Below are 9807 nucleotides of genomic sequence, written 5' to 3'. Positions count from 1 at the left end.
ATCAGCTTCTCTATCGCACACCAGAACTTGTCCTCGTCATCGCTCTGACCAACCTGCGGAGCATATCCCGAGATGACATTCACCAAGAGCTTTCCAATCATCATTTTCACCATCATCAACCTTTCACTCACTCCAGTCACACTCACCACACGGTCTACAAACTCCTCAGAAAACAGGACACCAACACCATGCACCCCTTCTGGGCACCCTTGCCAAACAAACTTGTATTTTTGTCCCTGCCTACCCTTCACCATTCTCACATCACTTCCATTCCATCTCGTCTCCTGCACACAACATATGTCCACTCTTCTTCTGACCAATACTTCCACCACTTCTCCTGATCTCCCTGTCATTATCCCTACATTCCATTTCCCAAACCTCAAAAAACCGATCTCCATGTTGGGCATCAGACGTTTCGTCATCATAAATGGTGTGATTTCCACCCTCGTTTCGATAGTTTCCCACCTCGATTTTTGACGAGAGGGAGTGGGGTCCTCCACGAGGTACTTCGGGCTGTACCCTGCCCATATGTAATTGTCATGGTTCCCTTTTTGAGGCAATGTTTTATGGCCGGATGCCCTTCCTGACACCAACCCTTTTAGATGAACAGTGTTGAATGTACAAAAATGTCAGCGATGTGGATAATGGAGAATAATCATGAGTGGGAAGATTTATTAGAGAGGACGAACCCACAAACCACTGCACAATTTCCCGATTCACTCATTGGAGTTTTCAAATTTAAATATTTCTCTCCAGTTGTAAAAGCAAATCTTGAAGTTTTACCTGAAGAATCTTTTCTTTGTTTTTCAGGTCCCCCCAAAGGGAGTGCACCGTTCCCGGAGGTACTGCAATACCGGGTCGATACGTGGAGCGGACGGAGCAAGTCCCTAATCCAACTCCCGATACAGCCATTCCATGTCAAATCATCAAAGAATCTGCCGTCATCTCTCAGATTTTTGTAAAACTTTGGGAACCAATTGGGACCCATGAAAAACGGCAAGAACTCAAATATTTTTGATAACAGCCTCTTAATTAGTGAGATACAGACTAACGAACTTTGGACTAATTAGCGCGACGTCGCGAATTCAAATGGCCATATCTCTAAAAGTATAACACCTCGAGAGCTGGTTTTGGTGTCATTTTAAAGGTATTTCATGCCCTATTAATTTGTCTGGGCAACATTTTCCTACCTCCAACCACAAAAAAGTTATCACAAAATATAAACTTCAATTGTGAATCCCCAAAAAATGTATCCTTCAAATTTCCTCAAATTCATCCCAGAGGTACCTTATGATGTCAAGAAGCTTCCACATAAATTTTGTGATGGGCACTCCAATAGTTTCTGAGATATGAGCAATAATGTACATGTACGTATGGCATATAGGTTCGAAAATCAGCATTTGTAATGTATTGTTGCGAATATGGAATTTGGCCTCCATATCCGCTTGTAAATATTCCCCTATTTTCTCCAATACTCCCCAACTTTCCCCAATCCCCCCATTCCCTAGTCCCATTGCATGTAAATAACAATCAGTAGAGCCGACCTTCCCCTTATTCCCCCATTAAATGTCGTGCCCAGGTCCACCGCACCACACGTAGACAACTTTCGGACATCTTCCTAGTTATTCTTAGTCTATGTCAGTTAAGGCCTCGTTTCCATTAATTATGACTCTTCGTTGCACCAGAATGTGATTATATGGCATCAGTAGTGAGTTTAGGACCTTTTCCATACCTCCTTCCATCTTCTTCCCCAACCAACTATGGCTGCAGCAACGGAGGGGATGGGGGCGGCGCGGCGGCGCGGGGGGGAGGATGCGTCCTCACACCGGCTCGATTAGCGCCATTGACCACGCGCTCCACGGGGTTACCACGGAGGGGCTGGCTGTCAGCTCCTCCTCAAGGGCGGAGCCTGGTAACCCCCCGCACCCAATCAGAAGGGCGGACCGATTCCATCTGGGGCGGCGCTAGCGAGCCGAGGGCGTGTCACTCCCCGCCGGATATACGCGGCCACGTAGCGGACGTGACGTCAGATGCGCCCCCAGCTTGAGACGACAAGACGCCACCTCGAGCGCTGAGAGACCTCCTGCATCTTTTGGGCCGCGCCATCCTGTCCCTGAGCACAAGGTGCACCTTGTGCTGGCCATCGAATACCCGCTTTCCTTGCCATCAATCCCCGTGTGAGTCAGTTTTTGTCCTGTTTCTCTGTGGTCTGTCGGGAATAATATAAGGTTGTGTCTAAGTGCCTGTCTTCCTATGATGTACCTCTTGTAGTTGTAATCTAACCTTCCGCCTTAATATAACCTCCTCCGGAGGTCTTGAGAACTGAACCCCTGGTGTCGTATTGTGTCATTATAACCCAGCCGGGTGTCTTCTCTTTCCTATTGAGCCAGCGTAGCGCGGCTTCGTCGACGTTCGAGTACAATCGGGTAATTTGTGCGGACACGACGGCCATTCCGCTCGGCCCACCTTAACATCAAAGTCGTGTCTGTAACAATTGGTGTCGAGGAGTGGAATTCGAACCCGGGACTAAATTAGTTAGGCCCAAATTTTGGGAGGGAAAATCGATCCGGAGCGCGTTTCCCGCGCGAAATTATAACGGCGAAATTTCAATTTGTTTTACGAAAATAAAAAAATAAAAACCGAATTTTGAAAGTCGCGCTATGGCGGATCAAGACAGCTGGGGTCCGGTAAAGGAGAGTGAGGTAGGGTCGATCCAGGACCAAAATGAGGGACAGGAGGAGAGCGAAGCAGTGAGGGCGGCAGGTTCGCAAAATAGCGCCGTCACGCACGAAGAAGCGGGCGCGCAAAATGGCGCCTCGCTGGTCACCGTGCCCGCGACCGAAGTAGCGCCGCTGGGAAGATTGGAACTTTTTTTTATACAAATGACGGCCCTTATGGAAAAGAATAGTGAGCGATTGGAAAACCAAATGGGGGTAATGGGGAACCGGATGGATGCTCAGAGTGAGCAATTGGGAGTAATGAGGGACGAAGCGAGGGGTACTGGTGAGAAGGTAGACAAAAATTTTGAGGGGTTAGACAATGGGATAAAAGAGGTGAGAAATGGGTTAATGGGGGTAGAAAACAGAATGGCCGCTCAAGAGAATCAAATGGAAGGGATGCAAAAGGGGTTAGAGGGGGTAGAAAATAGAATGGCTGCCCAGGAGAATCAGATAGAGGGAGTGAAAAATGGGTTAGAGGGGTTAGAAAACAGTATGGAAGGCAAATTGAGGGACATGAGGGACCAAGCGGAAAGGGAAGTTAAACAAATGGAGCAGCAGATAGAGGGGGTCAGAATGGGGGTAGAGACCAAACTGGATGCTCACAGGGAGGAAATGGAGCAGATGAGGGTGGCATCTGGGCAGGAGATGCAAGTGATGGGAGAGGAGATCAGAAGAGGAGTGAGTGAGGAGGTCGGAGGAGTGCGCGAGGAGGTGAGGCACTGTAAGGAGCGCATGGAGAAAGAGGTGAGAAAGGGGACTGTAAAATTGCAAGGTGGTATAGAGGAGTTGACGCTGGGAGTAGAACAACTGACAGTGGGACAAAAGGAGTTGGGGGACCAGGTCAAGAAGAACACAGCGGTAATAGAGGGTTTAAAATCGACACAGAAGGAGATGAAAAAGGACGTAGGGGTAATTAAAAAAAGAGTGTCAGACGGTACATGAGGACCTGACGAGGAAAATGGACAAGGTGGTAGAGGTAATGGAGGTTAAAGAGCGGGAGGTGCGGGAGCACATAGAAAAAAATAAAGTGGAGTTAGAGGAAGAACTTAAAGGGGCGCACGAAGAGATGAAGGAGATGAAGCAAAAATTAGAAGAAGTGGAAGAAGGGGTGAGCGAAATTAAAAAGCGACGGAGAGAGGATAAGAAAGAGATAAAAGAGGAGGTAAAAGAATTGGTCCAGAGTCTGTGTTCGGATCGTGATGATGTGCTCATTAACCGGATGAGGGATTCGCAGGTGATGGAGGAGAAGCGAAGAGAAAGAGGACCCGGTGTAAGTGGTGACCAATATGGTCGTGCGTATGATGCGCCAGGGGATTTAAGAAGCTTGGGGGTCGAGATGGACCCGGGTGTTCGTGAAAGGCCGTTGGTGAGGTGTGCGACAGGTCTGGTGTGCGAAAAAGGAGGTGTGCAAGAAAGTCCGACTCTGGGGTGTGTGAGGAAAAAGTGCGTGCCAAGGAGTGAGTGTGCTGGCGAGAGTGAGTCGGTCGTAGCGCGTGTGCGAGGGAGCACATGGAAGCGTGGTGTGGTGAGTGTTACAGAGGGTGTGACGGGAGAGTGTGCGCAGGAGTGTGCGCGAGAAAGGTGTGTGACGGACAGGTGCATGAGGAAAGAGTGCGCTGTCAGAAGTAAGGAAGAGTGTCCACCTGTGGTGAGTGTTACAGAGGGTGTAACGGGAGAGTGTGCGCGAGGAAGGTGTGTGACGGACAGGTGCATGAGGAAAGAGTGCGCTGTCAGAAGTAAGGAAGAGTGTCCACCTGTGGTGAGTGTTACAGAGGGTGTAACGGGAGAGTGTGCGCGAGGAAGGTGTGTGACGGACAGGTGCATGAGGAAAGAGTGCGCTGTCAGAAGTAAGGAAGAGTGTCCACCTGTGGTGAGTGTTACAGAGGGTGTAACGGGAGAGTGTGCGCGAGAAAGGTGTGTGACGGACAGGTGCATGGGGAAAGACTGCGCTGTCAAGAGTAAGGGTGAGTGCGCTGTCAAGAATGGAGGTGAAAGTAGTGAGAGTGACAAGGAGCGTGAGTTAGTTGTGACAGGTGAGCGAGGATGTACACCTGGGATGGAAGGATGCACACCTGGAATGGTAGAGCGTGTGTGGGAAGGCACATTTGAGTTGGTAGTGAGGCACGTGGTTGGGTGTGCGAATGAGGGCACACCTGTGATTGTCACAGAGGAGGTGACCGAGGAGGGGGCGCGAAGCGGTGTATTGGTGAGGTGTGCGAGCAACGAATGTGTGCCAAAGTGTTCGGTGGTCAGGTGTGTGACCAAGTCGGTGAGCGGAATGAGAGTACCGAGGTGTGAAAGAAAAGGTACGAGGAGAATGGGAACGGCTGCATGTATGAGCAAGAAAGAGGTAGCGTATGCATGTAAGCCTGCAGGTGAAGCGTCGACGGTAACCGGGTTAAAGGTTAGGTCGACTTTTAGCCGGATCGGGCCCTCGGTGCGTGCCGGGCTTCGCGTGCCGCGAGAACCAGCGGAGATCCGAGCCACGGCGGGTTCGAAAGGACCGCCGTGCGCGATCCACGCTGGGCCTCGCGTGGAGCGGCCGCGTCCGGGCTCCACAAGGCGGAGCGGGCAGCTCGATAGGAAGGGTCGTCATGGCGACCACTTTCTATTGAGACGTGCCGGCAGGTCGAGATCGGGACATTGGATGACTCCACGCCGAGGTGGTGCATGGGATCTCGGCCCGGGTAAGCCCCCGTCCCTGCCCCGAATGCCGGACGCATCCACCCGCTGGCACAAAACAACCAGCATCCATTGCTTGGCTTTACGAAGCCGGGCTTTGGACAGGGATTGGCGCACCGAGAGGTAGTAGTGAGTAGACTGGGTGATGAGGTTAGTGTTTTGGACCCAAAATTAGAGAAAAACAAAATTTGATGATTGGCAAGGGATTGGCAAGGGATTGGCAGTAGTGATTGGCAGATGATGGGTAGTGATTGGCAAATTTTTGATTTGTTGAAATTTGATGTGCAAAATTGGTAGTGAGAGACCCCCGATGTGGTGGGATGGCAAATCCACCATCCTTCCCATGTGTGGGGGCAAAGGAGCAATAGCTTATGGGGTGTATGGCAGTGAAAACTAGCCCGGGTGGGTTAGGATATGGTGTGTAGGGATCTAGAGAAGATGACATTAGGTAACGTTAAGTTTAGTTAGTGACTGATACCTGTAGTGGGGACGCAGGTAGATTAGTGTGGATGATAATGACGAGGGAGCGCAATAGTTTAAAGGGACGACTGGGAAGCGCAAGTTTCAGAAGGGAGTAGTTAGCTGAGATGATGCCGTGTTTGTGAGAATTGAACAGGTGTGATTGCACAGGTGTGCAACTGGACAGGTGTGTGGAGCAGTGTATGAGTAGTGAGTGTGTGGATCAGCGCGAATGCGCGTGGGGAGAGAAGGGTGCAGGTGGCACCAGGTGTGAGAGCACAGGTGTGCAGGTACAGGTGTGTGGAGAGAGTTGGAGTGAGTGGTACGGAGTGGTGTGCATGGTGCGAAGGTGTGGATGGGGGAAGAGTGGACCCCTTTCACGAGCACCCGGGGCGGGTAGTGTAAGTGTTAGGTAGAGGGTACAGGTAAATTGTGGTTGGATATTGGCATTTGTGGTGCGGTTGCAGAATGGTGTTGTGGATGGGTGCATTAGTGTTGTGGAAATGGCTGGGCGTGTAGCCTGTTAGTGTGTGTAGTTGGTTGGGCACTCCACCACTGTGAGGATGTCGGCCAGGTGAGGCCGCAGGTGGGCTCTGGGAGCCGGTAGAGTTGTGGATGGGGCCCGAGGATCCGGAGGATGGACCCGGGTAGCCCAGTGCCAGAGAGGGCACCGAGTGGGGAGAGTGCCAGAGGGCCTTCCCCAGGTAGTTAGGTTAGGGCAAGGAGCAGGTAAGCTCGGAGGCAACTGCAGTGGTGGAGGTGTGCAGGTGGGTAGACCCACTGGGAGAGGTACACGCCGCAGCCCAGAAATTGTGCGAGGGCACCGGGAGATGAATCGGGGGAGTGAGACCCCAAATTGAAGAGCACCACAGTTTGGCCAATGGGAATTGGTTTTTAGAACCCATAGTGTAAGAGGGCCAATGGTTTGGCCGGAGAGAGACCCCGGGTAGTGTAAAGTTGTTAAAGTCATTTAGGAGATAGTTAGGATTGATGAACCTGTCGCACCATACGCAGCCACTTACCTGTGGTGATGATGATGACTCCACACCTGTGTTTTCTTTGTTTTGTTGCAGGAGATGAATCGCTGTGTGGATTTGTGAGACGCATCACGACGTGGATGAGACATTGGGGTGATTCCATCTCTCCCTCCCTAGGAGGGACTGATGATGAATTGGTAATGGCAAATTATGATGTTGAGTTGGAGATGGCAAATTTTGATGAGAGTTGAAAATGGCAAATTTGATTGGTTAGGAGGGAGAGAAGACGAATTTGGTTTATGGGAGGAACGGGGAAGACAGTAGGGATGTTTGTTGATTTGTAAAGTAGATGTTTATGGGTAGTGTTGTGTTTTGTGGATACAGTAAGGGGTAAGGGAGGGGCCATGTAGGTTACCTGGTGGGGGGGGGGGCGTACGATAGGAACGTACCTGTCTCACCTGGTTCCCATGTGCCCCCAGTGTGCATCACCTTACATTGCGTGCACTTTTGCGCCCTTACCACCTTACTCACTTGTCTGCTTCTTTTGTCTCCCACCTCCGAGGATCTGGCTTTGGGGTAGAGAGAGAGGAGAGAGAGGTGCTGGCTGCGCAGTTGTGGGCCTGCACTTTCGCTGTTTGCTGCCGGGATCGATACACCATATGGACCGCAATGTTTGTGGCCACCCACAATGGACCGCAGTTCGTTTGCGGCCAAGCACCACCCGTTGATGGACCTATGGGTCAACGTGGCACCTATGCCATACAGGTGAACCACTAATAGTTAACACCACTGAAGGCCACACGAAGAGCAAGAGACACCTGCAGGGTTAGGGGTTGTCGCATTTATTTTTAATCATTGAACAATGGTGACTGCACCGATTGGTGGTGGGGTGGTGCTTTTGATGCTGGGATGGGGTGCTCTGCACGTTATTAAAGGCCGTCGGCCACAGAGCACTCGTGGGTTGGTGTATCGATGCTGGCAAGCGCGCTCTCTCTATGCATAACATCTGCATGTGTTCCTCCAAAGACAGGTCCTGGATCGTAGTGTAGATATCAGCGTAATCTTGTAAATAATGCTCCCTACCGGCTGTATGTGTAGTTTGCGAATTCTTTCCGGATTCGGTTATCCTGTGGGTGTGTTTCTGTGAGGAGAAGGGTGCAACGTCGCAGGGGGACATATTTACTCATTTGTGAATATCTGTAAAACTGTCGCACTCAGGGTAGAGTTAATAGTAGAGGGAACTACATTGCGTGCCACACTAAAGTAGGTAAAAATTTATCGGGTCGGGACGCCCCGAGGGTAGAGAAGGGTGCAATGTTGCGAATATGGAATTTGGCCTCCATATCCGCTTGTAAATATTCCCCTATTTTCTCCAATACTCCCCAACTTTCCCCAATCCCCCATTCCCTAGTCCCATTGCATGTAAATAACAATCAGTAGAGCCGACCTTCCCCTTATTCCCCCATTAAATGTCGTGCCCAGGTCCACCGCACCACACGTAGACAACTTTCGGACATCTTCCTAGTTATTCTTAGTCTATGTCAGTTAAGGCCTCGTTTCCATTAATTATGACTCTTCGTTGCACCAGAATGTGATTATATGGCATCAGTAGTGAGTTTAGGACCTTTTCCATACCTCCTTCCATCTTCTTCCCCAACCAACTATGGCTGCAGCAACGGAGGGGATGGGGGCGGCGCGGCGGCGCGGGGGGGAGGATGCGTCCTCACACCGGCTCGATTAGCGCCATTGACCACGCGCTCCACGGGGTTACCACGGAGGGGCTGGCTGTCAGCTCCTCCTCAAGGGCGGAGCCTGGTAACCCCCCGCACCCAATCAGAAGGGCGGACCGATTCCATCTGGGGCGGCGCTAGCGAGCCGAGGGCGTGTCACTCCCCGCCGGATATACGCGGCCACGTAGCGGACGTGACGTCAGATGCGCCCCCAGCTTGAGACGACAAGACGCCACCTCGAGCGCTGAGAGACCTCCTGCATCTTTTGGGCCGCGCCATCCTGTCCCTGAGCACAAGGTGCACCTTGTGCTGGCCATCGAATACCCGCTTTCCTTGCCATCAATCCCCGTGTGAGTCAGTTTTTGTCCTGTTTCTCTGTGGTCTGTCGGGAATAATATAAGGTTGTGTCTAAGTGCCTGTCTTCCTATGATGTACCTCTTGTAGTTGTAATCTAACCTTCCGCCTTAATATAACCTCCTCCGGAGGTCTTGAGAACTGAACCCCTGGTGTCGTATTGTGTCATTATAACCCAGCCGGGTGTCTTCTCTTTCCTATTGAGCCAGCGTAGCGCGGCTTCGTCGACGTTCGAGTACAATCGGGTAATTTGTGCGGACACGACGGCCATTCCGCTCGGCCCACCTTAACATCAAAGTCGTGTCTGTAACAGTATTATACAATCAATAAGTGAGTTCAAGTACACAGTGTTCACTAACCTGACTTAGGTTCACTAACCAGTGTCACCGATTTTCTTGGTTTTGGATTTCACATATTTATCTGCAGCAAGTCTCTTTTTTGGAATAGGTGATTCTCTAATCAATCCCAAAGACTCATTCAGTGTATTCAGTTCCATTTCAGGAGAATGAAATTCAAACTCCCCTGAACTGCCTGGTATTGGTGATTCACCTCCACCATCATTGTCCTCACTACTGCTAATAGCGCTGCTGGTCACTGGTAATGGTATTTCACTCTGAGTCTCTACCACACCTGGTTGTCTTTTTGCCAGTTTCTTACGACACTGGGTACAGATTTTCTGTGCACTTTGCAGTTTGAGGCTTGGATGAGCGGCTATGGCTTTTTGGCTAACAGCTCTCAAGCCAGACGACTTTGGTTTTTCATGAGCTCCAAAGGGATTGCAGCAGGATTTCTGCTTCAAGATGAACTTTTCCTTGGCAGTCGTCATTTTTCTGCAGCTCCTTCAGAAGTGAACTGCCAATTTCTGTTGGTGGCAGGCCTAAGCAT

This window comes from Myxine glutinosa, chromosome 4, assembly GCF_964187855.1.
Source record: "Myxine glutinosa chromosome 4, kmMyxGlut1.1, whole genome shotgun sequence".
NCBI lineage: Eukaryota > Metazoa > Chordata > Myxini > Myxiniformes > Myxinidae > Myxine > Myxine glutinosa.
This window is presented reverse-complemented; position numbering follows the sequence as displayed.